Below are 15,391 nucleotides of genomic sequence, written 5' to 3' on the forward strand. Positions count from 1 at the left end.
ACTGGTAGCATGCCGCGACAGCGTGGACGTGAACCGTATGTGCCGTTGACGGACTTTGAGCGAGGGCGTATAGTGGGCATGCGAGAGGCCGGGTGGACGTACCGCCGAATTGCTCAACACGTGGGGCGTGAGATCTCCACAGTACATCGATGTTATCGCCAGTGGTCGGCGGAAGGTGCACGTGCCCGTCGACCTGGGGCCGGACCGCAGCGACGCACGGATGCACGCCAAGACCGTAGGATCCTACGCAGTGCCGTAGGGGACCGCACCGCCACTTCCCAGCAAATTAGGGACACTGTTGCTCCTGGGGTATCGGCGAGGACCATTCGCAACCGTCTCCATGAAGCTGGGCTACGGTCCCGCACACCGTTAGGCCGTCTTCCGCTCACGCCCCAACATCGTGGAGTCCGCCTCCAGTGGTGTCGCGACAGGCGTGAATGGAGGGACGAATTGAGACGTGTCGTCTTCAGCGATGAGAGTCGCTTCTGCCTTGGTGCCAATGATGGTCGTATGCGTGTTTCGCGCCGTGCAGGTGTGCGCCACAATCAGGACTGCATACGACCGAGGCACACAGGGCCAACACCCGGCATCATGGTGTGGGGAGCGATCTCCTACACTGGCCGTACACCTCTGGTGATCGTCGAGGGGACACTGAATAGTGCACGGTACATCCAAACCGTCATCGAACCCATCGTTCTACCATTCCTAGACCGGCAAGGGAACTTGCTGTTCCAGCAGGACAATGCACGTCCGCATGTATCCCGTGCCACCCAACGTGTTCTAGAAGGTGTAAGTCAACTACCCTGGCCAGCAAGATCTCCGGATCTGTTCCCCATTGAGCATGTTTGGGACTGGATGAAGCGTCGTCTCACGCGGTCTGCACGTCCAGCACGAACGCTGGTCCAACTGAGGCGCCAGGTGGAAATGGCATGGCAAGCCGTTCCACAGGACTACATTCAGCATCTCTACGATCGTCTCCATGGGAGAATAGCAGCCTGCATTGCTGCGAAAGGTGGATATACACTGTACTAGTGCCGACATTGTGCATGCTCTGTTGCCTGTGTCTATATGCCTGTGGTTCTGTCAGTGTGATCATGTGATGTATCTTACCCCAGGAATGTGTCAATAAAGTTTCCCCTTCCTGGGACAATGAATTCACGGTGTTCTTATTTCAATTTCCAGGAGTGTAGTTGTGAGTGCATTATGTTGGAGTTAAGTGAATTCGAACGTGGGCAAATTGTTGGTACTCGTATGGTGGGTGCTTCTGTAACTAAGGTAGTCGAACTGTTTGGTGTTTCAAGAGGAACTGTACTGAAGCTTTATACTGAATCTACGGAAAGCGGAAAAATATCATCTTCTAAGTCACAATTCGGAGGAAAGTGTGTGTTGAATTATAGTGATAGACGGTCGTTGAAGAGTATTGTGGCGAAAATAAGAAGACGATAGCTGCAAAAGACACCGCAGAACTGAATGTTGTACTCACGAACACCTTTAGCACTAAAACAATACTAATGGAGGTCCATGGGAGGGGAACTGCATGGCGAACTGAAATTCCAAAATCACTTATCTGTCATGGAAATAACCATAATAGGAAAACGTGGTGCTGAAGCCATAAAACTGGACTAAGGAACAAAGGAAGAAAGGCATTTAGTTCTATGAGTCTTGTCGCACACTGTTTCCAACTTTTGGCCGAATTTATCTCTCAAGAGTGAAACATGGCGGTGGTTCAGTGATGATTTGGGCAGCCATATTGTGGTATTCCATACTCCACAAGGGAACTCTGCAAGGTCACACTAGTGTCAAGGATGATGTGACAATTTTGGCTAATCAGTTGCATTCCATGTTACAGTGTTCATTCCCCGATGGCGATGCTGCGTTCCAAGACGACAAGACCCATATTCATACAGCCTCCACCGCCCAGGACTGGTTTTGTGAGCACAAGGATGAATTTTCGCATCTCCCCTGGCCATTACAGTCACCAAATCTCAGTATTATTGAGCCTTTGTGGTCTTGTCAGGAGAGAAACATGACTGATCGCTATCCACGTCCACCATTTTTATCTGAAACTGTCACTGTTTTGTGGGGAGAGTGGTATAAGATTGCCCTGGAATCCATATGGGACCAGTTTTTATTCATTCCAAGGCGACTGGAAGCTGTTTTGAACACCAATGGTTCTCCTACACCATCTTAAGCTTGGTTATATGTTTTTTTTCCTTTATTGGATTTCAATTCACCCCCCCCCCCCCAATCCGCCAGGGGAGGGGGCGTGCTGGCAGCAGTGTGATATGCTGCTCTACAGCCTACAGAAAAATTAAAAACACAATGAGAATATAAACAAACAAGAAAAAAGGCGATAAAACAGTGACATTGTAAAACACTGTAAAATGGCAGAAAGTTGTGGAATTTAAAATATAAAACCATTGCAGTGATGATGCGGATGAAGAAATAGAAGAAGTAGACAGGCACAATAAAAAACACAGCGACAGTCTGGTTTCTGTTCACATGAGATAAGGAACACAGCTAGCGACAGTATGGTGGCTGTTCGCAACACTAACAGGGGATGCACAACACTGAACACTCACTTATAACAGCACTATACAGGTGACACGGCGGCAGATGGGGGGGGGGGGGGACTGGGACCTATGGGGTGTCAAAAGTGGGGAGGATAGGAAAAGAAAAAAAAGGGGGAGCCGATGGAGGGAGGGGATATAGAAAAGGGGGGGCTGGGCGGATGTGAGAAGGAGTGGGGAAGGCAGTGGAGGGGAGAGCAAAAAGGACTCAGGGGAGAGAAGGGAGGCAGAGAGAGGGTAGGCAGGGAAAACACAGGATGGAAGAGGGTGGAAGAGGGAGCCCGGGGAAAGAACAGAGGAAAGGAGGGGGAGCTGAGGGTCAGAGTTGATAGGAGGGATAAATGGAGGGAGAGAGGACACATTCAGGAGGGGGAGTCGACAGAAGCCACCTTGGGGAAAGGAGATGAAGGGAGTAGAGGTGAAGGGTAGGGGGGGGGGACAACAGTGAAGGCGCGGCAGAGGGCGGGGGTTGGAGAGGAGAGGAGCGACAAGGGGATGAGGTTGGTTATATGTTTGGTATTTCCATATTTTTGTCCATCTTCTGCATCATAGACATTGAGAACGGAACAACTTTTTACAAAGTGACGAGCTGATACATGACCGTCAAATTCGTAAACTATAGATGTCTACAAGAATGCCGTTATTACGAAATTAGAGATTGGTAAACTAGTTGTGCGAGACATTTTCGGTGTGAAACAACTCCGCTACAGCCAGCAACAGAGAACAGCTCCATCTAGCGTCTGAATGCTGAGCAAAACGATCCAGTACACTGCCTGCAGTCCACAATAAGACGCACAAACAAACAGAAACTTCTGCCAGCCGCTGGACCGACTTCAGGTAGCCTCTCACACCGACCATCGCTGGTCGACACCGCTCACGCTGAAAGACGATACTCGGCACACCACACCGGAGACTGGATGTTACACAGGCCGGCAGCTGACCTCATGACCAGCGGCACGCTCTGCTGGCTAAGATCACATCCTAAGTAAGTGACAGAAGTGTCAGACAGCGTACAACATCTGGATGTGCGACATTCCAGCTACAACCGTGAGACCGAACATCCAGAAAATGCGTATGAAAAACTTTAACAGCAGACGCAGCTTCGGCGGGTGTTGTGACCGCCATGACAGCGTGGTCTGAAAGTTGTGGGTGATGCTGAACCAGACCAGGTTTGCGGTGGCATCAATAGAGGGCGGCAGCTTTGAAGCCCGATGATTGGTAGGCCTCAAAGTATGAGAAATGCTAAGTACAGGGTAGCTAGCTGGAGACACTGGACGCATCGTGGGAAAAAAGATCCGACCTTTTGAGCTTGGCCAGGGAGGGTAGCCACCATGACTGAACCAAATGAATAAAGAAGATATGAAAAACGGAAAACTCTAAATATAAACTGAACCAAACCAGTGACAGAGAAACCAGTTATATGGTTTTAAAGACAAAAATTAAATGAGTGCATGAGTGAAGACACATCATTGCTATGAGATTTAATTTACAAGCTCTTAAATGTTAAATGTTTTGGGTGTAAAATAATCTTTAAAATGTAATAACTCACTAAGACCTTAAGGGCACCTGGAGGGTGAAAAATGTGAAAAATATGGAATTTTTGCTTTTTGCATCTTATAATTTTACGGAGTTTTCTGATTAATTTGCTTCAAGAATCACACATCTACCTTAATTCTAAGTACTTAAAAATAAATAAATAAAAAGGACCTCTGCTGATCTTTATGGGCGTTTCTCAACTCGTTTGACAAGTAGTTTTTGTTTGTTTGTCGGACTCAGGAAACAGGTCAAAATGTTCTAAATGAAATATTTGACATAAATGTACTGTGAGGTATTTTTAAAAAGTGATTTCAGAGGTAAGAATTGTAATCAGAAAGGTCTTGAGCTTCAAGTCAAGGGACATGTTGGCCTTGCATGGGAAATAACGCCATCATGCACATGAGTGACTGCAAAGTATCATTTTTAACAGTCGTTCTATCCAGAGTGAGTCAGGAAAGTTATTTGAACTTGAGACTGGTTTATGCCCTTCGCTCTATTGGAAAAGGTGCAACCGCAGGGAAAATGATGTGTTGCCTTATGAATTTACCAACACCCCTCACAGAATTTAGTATTTACAAAAATAAATAAATAAATAAATAAATTAGGATCTGTAGTGGATGACACTACACAAGAAACTACGCAGAAAGCAGGTGAAAGAGTTGTTAGTCAATGACAATGTCAATAAAAGGGATCGTACTGTAGGCTTAGACGGTTCCTGGCAGAAGAGAGGGCTTGGATAATTCACTGGTGTGGTAATAACCGCTAGTGGAGACACTGAAAAGGTGACTGATGTTGTAATTTTATCAAAATATTGCGAGTACCCTGACTGAATTAAAAATAAACGTTCTGAAAGCGTAGAGCTAATTGTAGTGGAAGCATTGGTGGTATGGAAGTTGAAGGGATAAAGAAATTTTTTGAAAGGTCTGTCTCATGGTACAATGCTAGGTATGTCAGTTTCCTCGGTGGTGATGACTGCAAAAGCTTCAAAACAACTGAAGAATTAAAACCCTATGGTAACGACGTCCAAGTAAAAACGTTGGTATGTATTGGTCATATTCAGAAGTGAATGGGGTAAAGGCTGAGGCAGCTCAAAACAAAATTAGGAAGAAAGCAACTTGCTGATAGAAAGCCTGTTGGAGGTAGAAACAGGCTCACAGATGATATCACATACATATTTCAAAGGTATTATGGGCTTTGTATAAGGCAGAGTACCAAATGTGTTAGTGAAATGAGAAAGGCAATTTGGGCATTATTTTTTCACGCAATGTCGACAGATGCAAAACCTGTTTCGTTGTCATGGTGTAAGTACAATAAATTGAAAAATACAGGAGATATCTATGACAAAAAACACAATTTACCTGCAGCAATAATGGAGAAAATTAATCCAATATTTAGAGAATTATCAAATGGAACATTATTGGAGAAATTATTGCTATGAAAGTGTGAACAATGTGTTTTGAAATCGCATTGCCAAAAGTTTTTTTTTTAAAAAAAAACATTAGTGCTCTACATTTTGGAGTCTATGATGCAGTAGCTGCTTATAATAAAGGAAATGTCATTAAGTGTGAAGTTCTGAAGCGGCTAGGACTAAAACCAGGATGCTTCACAATTTAGTCCATGGCTGTGATAGACTCTGAAAGAATAAGAAATGCTGAAAGAGTGCTAAATACTAATGAGAACAAACTTCAGCAGAAAAAAGTGTAAAAAGAAAACTTTTAGATAGATTGAAGACCCCTGACTATCCATCCAATCCAGCTGGGATGTTCTAAATAGGTAACAAATTTTAAATCTTAGTTTCTCAGATACACATTTTTTTAAAATTGGAAGTACAATTTTCTTTAAAACTAAAGTAGGTACAAGGCTCAAACTTTCACAGGCTGTCGTAATATGTATTTACTATTTTAAAATTTTTCTGCTGAATTTCCTGTTACAGAAAAAAATCTTATGAAATATTCTATGTGATATTTTTTGTTATAAGATTAGGATTCAAACAAAAATATTGATTTTTCATATTACAGTCAATTGCTCCCAAAACATTTTTAAATACTGAATAAAGCCTGTCTAACAACCTGTTAAAATTTCATCGTAATATCTTAAGCAATTTCCAAGAAAAATGTAAGTAAGACTTGCAGTTCTAGCAAGGAAAACATACAGCCTCCCGGATCCTCTTAAGCAATGCAGACAAACGTAGTGTTGATGGATAGGGCTCAGTGAACAATGAAATTAGCGACAGCATTAGTAAATAGAGGTAATTACGAATACATAACTGTAATTAGTTTAATCGTTTAATATATATCAGAGATATATGACGTAAAATAGCGTTCAGATGAGCAGAAACTCTATTTATGACAAAATCATTAAAGCTACATGAAAAAAAGAGTGACGATATTTGAGTCCAATTTCACGTGTAATATTTAGATATAACATTAAATTTATAGTTTATATATGTTTTTGAAAAACGCAAGTGCATGTACTTGACTTAAGTCAGCGCGAGGGTATAAGTATCAGCGGCCATTTTTGCGCGTTACTTGGATTTCGACGGAGTTCTGGTACAGATAGGACATACAAAGTATTTTCTATGTATTTGGTCATGGGCTTGTAAATAATGAATTCAGCTGGGAAGGGCATACCACAGAATTGCTGAAGTCCCTAAGCAAGTCCGTATTAGCAATGCAAATGATGTCAGTCGTAGGAGATAAAAATATAAAGAAACTTGCATTCTTTGCTTACTGTCATTCTATATATAATATGGGATCATATTTTACGGTAACTTGTTAAACCGAGCAAAAGTTTTTAGAGCAAAAAATTGTGTGATAATACTCATTTGAGGACCGTTTTTATAAAACTCGCTCTATGCAAAAAATTAAATTTTACAGGAGAGACTTTTATTTGACTAACAATCAGGTTACAAGGAATTTTTTTTACGATTAACTAATGTCATACGATTTTGAATATGTTTCAAGGTATCCTCTCAATGTACATAATTTTTTTTGATAGTTTATCAACTGCTGCGTGTAGAAAAACTGTTTTCTTTTTCAAAACTCGCTTTATGCTCAAACTAGATCAGTGACACCTGACAGTTAAATGACTGTTTTTTAGATTAAAGTTTTAAAACAATATTCCCTTTTCCTCCTCAATCAGGGGACTCTTCATCCTTATACATTCCCCGTGAGTTATCATGATCTTCATATTCCTCTCCACTTGCAGAGAGTATGTCATTGTAGAAACTTGCTGCGTTCTTAGGAATGGTAAAGAAACGCATTAGATTCGGTACATCGTTTTTCTTCTGCACTCATTTCGTTTATCTTGGGAACAATCGCAGCACGTTCCATGGCTTTGAACGAAGAAGTGTCCTTCTTCAAAACATCAAAACACACTTCTGATCCAGAGAAATACGTCGTTGTAACAGCACAATGAATCTTACAATTGTTTTGTCTGTAAGTTATTGCTCGTACACCCATCATTCAGAAACCGAAAGCGGACTTCAGTATCTCCTTAGCGGAGGAAAGCCAGTCTTCTCCCCACGCCAGAACCTTTCCAAACTTCGCTAGAATATTCCTCCATACACAAGGTGACGTGATACCTTCTTTCTTCCGATATTCCTTCCCAACTCTACCGAATACGCGGTCTGGTTGCATGAAACTATGTTCTTGAGTAGGAAAATAGTAAGTTCAGAGAACACTGTAGTGCATTCCATAAAATGTGCCAGCATACAGAGTGTCATATGAATCTTGTTCTGACTGGTGCTCGAGTCTGGAAAATGCCCCACTTACCAATGTCTCTAGTCCTCTCTTCCAAGTAATGTAGGAGAAAATGTTGTAGTGCAGATGTGATTTCATTTGCCTCTCTTACCAGCTTTTGTTTCACACCAAGGATATTGAAAAACTTCATTAGTACCTTTTTCGGTTCATTTTTAACCACAGTCAGGTTATAGACGACAACTGTCATGCGTAAAAGACTTCTCCAATAGAGAGGTTAGGCATAGGTGCCTTTTGTTGCACGTCAAAGACAACATTTGCAGTGCCATCAGAGTATTTGTTCATGATGCTGTGGAACTTCTTTGCGCGGGCTATACATACACTTTGCTTAGTTTTATACACTTCCTAGCATTCCTCGGTTTCTACGATTTTTATTTTCAGTTCGAGTTCCATTTCTTGCTGAACAAGTGTTACTGTGAGGGTTACCAAAGCCGAGATTAAAATTGTCTTAAATTTGGCACAGAACGGCTTTTATTGAGTGCTTGTTTTTCTTCTTTGCAAAAACTTTCCCAAATTGTATTTACATTTAATATTTGGGGAAAAATTAACTACTCATTTTCTCTCTGCTGTAATGACACTCTCTACACTTACACTTCAAAATGTGCTCTTTTACTTGTTGGGGCATAACTAGGTCAGCTTGACATGCTCTTGAGCCACCTCTTCGTTCTTGTGGTGCAGTCACATGTTCTTGATAGTACCGAGCAATCCACAGTAAGCGATCCCGCGATACACTTGCTATTTTTTTTAAATGTAGCAGCACAAACTGGTAATTGGGATCCATCTCGAAGTTTTATCCTTTACTGATAGAGACTGACGTAAAAGCCTTAGCTACAGCGCGATCTACAACATGTCTAGCTGGAGCTGAGACATCCATCCATGCATGACAGAAGGAATGCATCTTTCTTGCTCTTATCTCCTGAAAAATATAATAGATTATTGAAATATTGTAAGAGAGCATAAGAGAGTTTGTCTGCCCGGCAGTCTTTCGCTCGATGGCTGCTTGCCTCACATCTTTCAGCACACCAGCAGTCAATATCAGGCGCTGCATTTTGCTTTGAATATAGAGATGATATTGCTTTTTAGAAGTCTGACTGCTTCGCTTCTCTCCTTTGACAACCACTACGTGTTTCACTCACAGGAGTATTATTTTCACCATCACCTTCCATATTCACAATTTTACACAAGTCTAGTCTTCTAAACTTAACTTACAGGACATGGCAGAAACTGGCAACGAACTCACATTACAGCTATCTTCAACAAGCGGAGTTCAATACTGCTTGTGCAAACAAAATAGACATACAGTGCGGTGGCTATTGGGAGCTCCCAACAGCCACCGCGCCAAGTGTCAGCTCAGTTGGCGCGGGCAGTAATATGCCCTGCCATTTACCACAGAGCAAAACAGTTATGTCATGAGTGCGATAACACAGTCAGAAAAATACTTGTTCTGACATCCATCGCGCATTAAACTAGTTATGGGAAAACTCAGCAATACCTCTAATGTCTTTGGGAAGCTATGTAACATAAAGCTAATTTTGAAAAGTCCCCTACATACGCATGAGGCGAGTTTTGCAAATATGGGCTGTATTCTCTGTTCTATAAGTGTAGAATAAAGCAAGTTTAGCTAAAGCTGGCTGCATAGCCTCGTAGAGGAAGCTGAACACTACGTGTTGAGAAAAAAAAAACAATTTGAAAATAAATTCGTAAAGTGAGTTTTGCGAAAACGCTCCTCATTTGTGGTGTAAATTCAAGAACATCATGTAGAAACCTGTTCAAGGAACTCAGTATTCTAATCATTACTTCTCAGTATATTTATTCGTTAGTGAAATTTGTTGCAAATAATATGCCTGTATTTCCAGCCAATAGCTCAATACATAGTATCAATATTAGGAATGAGAACAATCTACATAAAGACCTAAAATCAATTACCTTGGTCCAAAAAGGAGTCCAACACTCAGGAACACACATTTTCAATAAACTGACAGGAACCATTAAAACTTTGCTTCCGATAAAGCATAGTTTAAACAGAGTTTCGAAGACATTTTGGTAGGCAACTCCTTTTACTCTGCACATGAATATCTTAACAGAGACTGTTAAACCAGCTGAAGAAAAAAGGTCCGTTAGATTTCAGTTTTGGCAGGACTTGACCACAACAGTCAAGATTAGGTATTGTGCATATGATAAGTTTATTAAAAGTGCGTAACTATGTTTCATTCTGACAGTATATAAATTCTGTAAATATTAGCAATTCCAGCTTACTTTAATGTATTCACATATCTTGACAACCTCCTGACAAATGATCAGGGAAGCGAGTATTATATTCAGACTTTCTATTTTTTATGTTATACTTTCGGACATATTCCACAACCACGAGAATCATCTCATTTTTGGGTTTATGAAACGAAAACTGAATCCAATCTAATCTAAAAGTTTCGGTTGCGACGATTTAAAGAAAATCTGAATTTTTTTATGTGTAGAAAAATTCGCGTCTCGCGAACTGATTGGTCAGGACTTGTAAGTTCTTTGCGTGTGTAGATCACAAAGAGTTAGAAACATTTATAAGCGTTACGACTCTGAACAACTTCGGGATAGGCGACTTAGTCCAAACTTCCATGAACTGTTCTGCAGTTAACTTTGATGGTGATTCCAATTCAAAATATCGTTAGTTTATGTTCACAGAACTCTAACTTAGAAGTGTGTTGTAGCACTTTACATGATTTTCGTGGATATTTGACAGGTTAAGCAAACACGTGATGATGGTCGACTTACTTATGTTCTCTCACTGACAAACATTATCTTAATAATAAACGGTTGTGAATATTGTGAAAGGATATTCCTTTTAAATTTGCTGCAATAAATTGCCGGCCGGTGTGGCCGTGGAGCTCCCAGGCGCTTCAGTCTGGAACCGCGTGAACGATACGGTCGCAGGTTCGAATCCTGCCTCGGGCATGAATGTGTGTGATGTCCTTAAGTTAGTTAGGTTTAAGTAGTTCTAAGTTCTAGGGGACTGATTACCACAGATGTTAAGTCCCATAGTCCTCAGAGGCATTTGAACCATTATTTGTAAATGATTAGCTTTTCAGAGCAGTCATACAAGGTAGGCGACACCTACAACGTGCTGACATGAGGAAAGTTTCCAACCGATTTTTCATACACAAACAGCAGTTGACCGGCGTTGCCTTGTGAAACGTTGTTGTGATGCCTCCTGTAAGGAGGATTAATGCATACCATCACGTTTCCGACTTTGATAAAGGTCGGAGTGTAGCCTATCGCGACTGTGGTGTATCGTATCGTGACATTGCTGTTCGCGTTGGTCGAGATCCAATGACTGTTAGCAGAATATGGAATCGGTGGGTTCAGGGGGGTAATACGGAACACCGTGCTGGATGCCAACGGCCTCGTATCACTAGCAGTCGAGATAACAGGCATCTTATCCGCATGGCTGTAACGGATCGTGCAGTCACGTCTCGATCCCTGAATCAACAGATGGGAACGTTTGCAAGACAACAACCATCTGCTCCAACAGTTCGACGACTTTTGCAGCAGCGTGGACTATCAGCTCGTAGACCATGGCTGCGGTTACCCTTGACGCTGCATCAAGACATAAGAGCCTGCGATGGTGTGCGCAACTACGAACCTGGGTGCACGAATGGCAAAACGTCATTTTTTCGGATGAATCCAGGTTCGTTTTGCAGCATCATGATGGTCTCATCCGTGTTTGGCGACATCGCGGTGAACGCACATTGGAAGCGTGTATCTGTCATCGCCATACTGGCGTATCACCTGGCGTGATGCTACGGTGTGCCATTGGTTACACGTCTCGGTCACCTCTTGTTCACATTGACGGCACTTTGAACAGTGGAAGTTACATTTCAGATGTGTTACGACCCGTGGCTCTACCCTTCATTCGATCCCTGCGAAACCCTACATTTCGGCAGGATAATGCACGACCGCATGTTGCCTTTCTGGATACAGAAAATGTTCGACTGCTGCCCTGGCCAGCACATTCTCCACATCTCTCACCAATTGAAAACGTCTGGTCAATGGTGGCCGAGCAACTGGCTCGTCACAATACGCCAGTCACTACACGCCGGCCGAAGTGGCCGAACGGTTTTAGGCGCTTCAGTCTGGAACCGCGCGACCGCTACGGTCGCAGGTTCGAATCCTGCCTCGGTCATGGATGTGTGTGATGTCCTTAGGTTAGTTAGGTTTAAGTAGTTCTACGTTCTAGGGGACTGATGACCTCAGATGGTCCCATAGTGCTCAGAGCCATTTAGTTACTACTCTTGATGAACTGTGGTATAGTGTTGAAGCTCCATGGGCAGCTGTATCTGTACACGCCATCCAAGCTCTGTTTGACTCAATGCCCAGGCGTATCAAGGCCGTTGTTACGGCCAGAAGTGGTTGTTCTGGGTACTGATTTCTCAGGAGCTTGACCAGTCATCACGGCAAAACCAACTGAATTAAGAAAATATTAAATACGGGAAACTATAAATAAAAACTGAACCAAACCAGTGACAGAGAAACCAGCTGCATTGTTTTAAAGACAAAAATTAGATGAGTGTATGAATGAAGATGCACCCTCGCTACGAGATTTTGTTTACAAGCTATTAAATGTTAAATATTTTGGATATAAAAAATCTTAAAAAAGTAATAACTCACCAACGCCTAAAGCGAGTCAGACAATGCGAGTGTCGGTGGACAGGGCTCAGTGAACACTATGGAACTATTCTAAGATATTTTCCGTGAACACTACCAATTTAAAATTACGGGCCGCGTCCATATTCCGTCAATGAAACAATGAATTTTCTAATAAACGAAACGTGAAACAGTGCAAACAGCAACAGCATTAGTAAAATAGGCAATTAAAATGTATAACTGTAATTGTTTTAAGTGTTTAATATTTATGAGTGATATAAAGACGCTAAATAAATATATATTAGTGATATAACGACGCAAAATAGCGTCCATATGAGTGGAAACACTATTTGTGAGAAAACCATTAAAGCTATATGAAAAAAAAAACTGACGAAATTTGCGGCCAATTTCATGTGTAATATTGATATATAACATTAAATTTATAATTTATATACTTTTCTATAGTCGGAAGTGCAAGTGCTTTACTTGACGATTGCGACGAAATATGAAATATTTTTTTCTCATGTGGCACTAGAAAAATTCGTGGCACGTGAAGTGATTGGCTGGTACTCGTAAAACTTTTGCATGTGACAATCGGAGATGTGAAACACTGATCAACGTGAACACTGTGAATGTTTTCGGTTTAGGCGACTTAGTCCAAACTTCCATGAGCTTTTCTGCAGTTAACTTTCACTGTGATATGCAATTCAAAATATCGTTAGTTCATGATCACAGAAGTCCAGCATAGAAGTGTGGTGTAACACTTAAATGATTTTCGTGAACTTTTGAAAGGTGAAGCTAGCAAGTAATGCTGGTTGACTACTTAGATTCTCGTAGGTGTTGCGGCCAGTGTGAAAGGATGCTCCTTTTAAATTTTCTGCAGTAAATTAAGTCTGTGAAAAGTGAGAAGTGAACATTACTTCACAACAAATTCCCGCCTGCGTATTTATTAAATCTGTGGCTTATTTCATTTGGATTAATGATACAGATACATTGGTTGGCCCCTGGACAGTGGCATAACTAATATTTTAAAATCCAATCACTCATTAGGAGGCCCTATGAACAAAGTTTCTCTTTCATTATTCAATTTTTTAATAGCGCTGAAGCTCCTGGGAGCTAGCGAGTCGATCTCTGGTGGAAGCAACAGTTGTTAACTTCACCATTAGTCATTTTTTTATGACAAGCAGCAAGAAGAGCAGTGTGAACATTGTATCAACATTTGACATCCCAGAATATTTCCATACCGTCGCATATGGTTCATATCGTCCGTAATCGTAGAACGTGGGCCGAATTTTTTCACAAACATTTCCGTAGTCACAAACAGTAACATCGGGTGATCTGTTTTGGGATCCTGTGTGCGAGTAACAAACTGCCATTACAAGCGTTGGCCAGCTGTTTGTAAAAATGACGCCCATAAACCGTAGGACGTTCTAGTAAGGCAGAAAAATTAGCATCACTTAGGAAAATAAGGCAAAAATGAGCGTTGCGCGTGACATTTTCAAAGGTAAGTTCTTCATGGAGAATTTCATCACTTTTATCATCAACTTCTATCACCAGCCGGCTACTTCGAATGTATGTTGATGAGGACAGATTCGACAAACTCACTATTGTATTAAAAATGAACGTTTTTTATGTGACCACGAACTCTTAGCAGGTGACAAGCACGGCAGAAACCAGAGTATCGAATTAAGGTGATCATGGTCAGGGGGTAGCGTCTTTGGTAATGCAATAAGCACAGAAGAAAACTAAGAATTCTGTTAAAGAGCATATGGTCCATAGGTAGTGTCTCTGGTAGCAATCTACACCACCATGGGACACTGGAAACACAACCATTACTTAAAGCTTAGCTGAGATGCCAAAGTACCTCAACTACAATCCTTTCACCTCTTGTGATCACTAAGTCTTACCTATACTCGTTACACTGCATCTCAAAGTATATTTTCAATGTCTCACCAAGGTATAGTAAGGATGTACACATCTATCTTTGTATATCAGATACGTTTAATTTCTAATAAAACAAATGGAACAGCGAAGAAATTTTGCTGGTCTTTGATTGTTGGGAGCACAATTCATCAGCAGTCAGTGTAAATACCAAATAATGTGTCTCAATCTACAGAGCCTGTATGAATAGTGCATATTTTTTTAAAAAAAGACACTCAAATATTTTGTGAAATGAATTGTCTAAAAGTAAGAAATATAATAGATTAGAAAAATATTTGATGCACCTCATTTGTTGTACATTATTTCGAGCATCATTGAAAGGTGTATAAATGTTACTCTGACCGATTAAATTTTATTTTTTAATTTTTTTATTCTCAAGTTTTGTTGGGAGAGCATGAACTTATTTGACACCTTGTTTGCCTTCATAGCGTCTTCTGTTCTTGAAATGTCTTAAATTCAGTATTTGATTCAAAGGAAGTTAAATATAATAACAATAATGTAATTTTTTGCTCTAAATAGTTAGGCCTTGAAGAGATGAACTTCTTCATACTTCATTTACATAGCTAGAAGTAGTTGTCCGTGGAATACGAACTTTTACCTGAAATCTCTAATTAAATTTTTTTTAATTATCCTTACTATGTTCCAGCAATTAAATTTTTTTTTTGCAATATTAAACCTCACGCAGATCAGTTTGACCCTCAATTTACCACTCTTAATTAGTCTGTGAAAATTCAGAATAAAACCCATTGTGAAATTTATAGGGAGCCTTGTTTACACTCTGCTCAAGCATTTGACCAAAAAGTTTTGTGTATTAATCATACAACAAAATATGGGCCTCTTTCCATGTTACCATTTAAAAAAGAAACATATCTTGGACATGTGGATATGACCACATGATTGCAGAAGCACATAGGTGGAACTGGACACACCACACATGACGCGGCCTCCAGA

This window comes from Schistocerca gregaria, chromosome X (genome assembly GCF_023897955.1).
Source record: "Schistocerca gregaria isolate iqSchGreg1 chromosome X, iqSchGreg1.2, whole genome shotgun sequence".
NCBI lineage: Eukaryota > Metazoa > Arthropoda > Insecta > Orthoptera > Acrididae > Schistocerca > Schistocerca gregaria.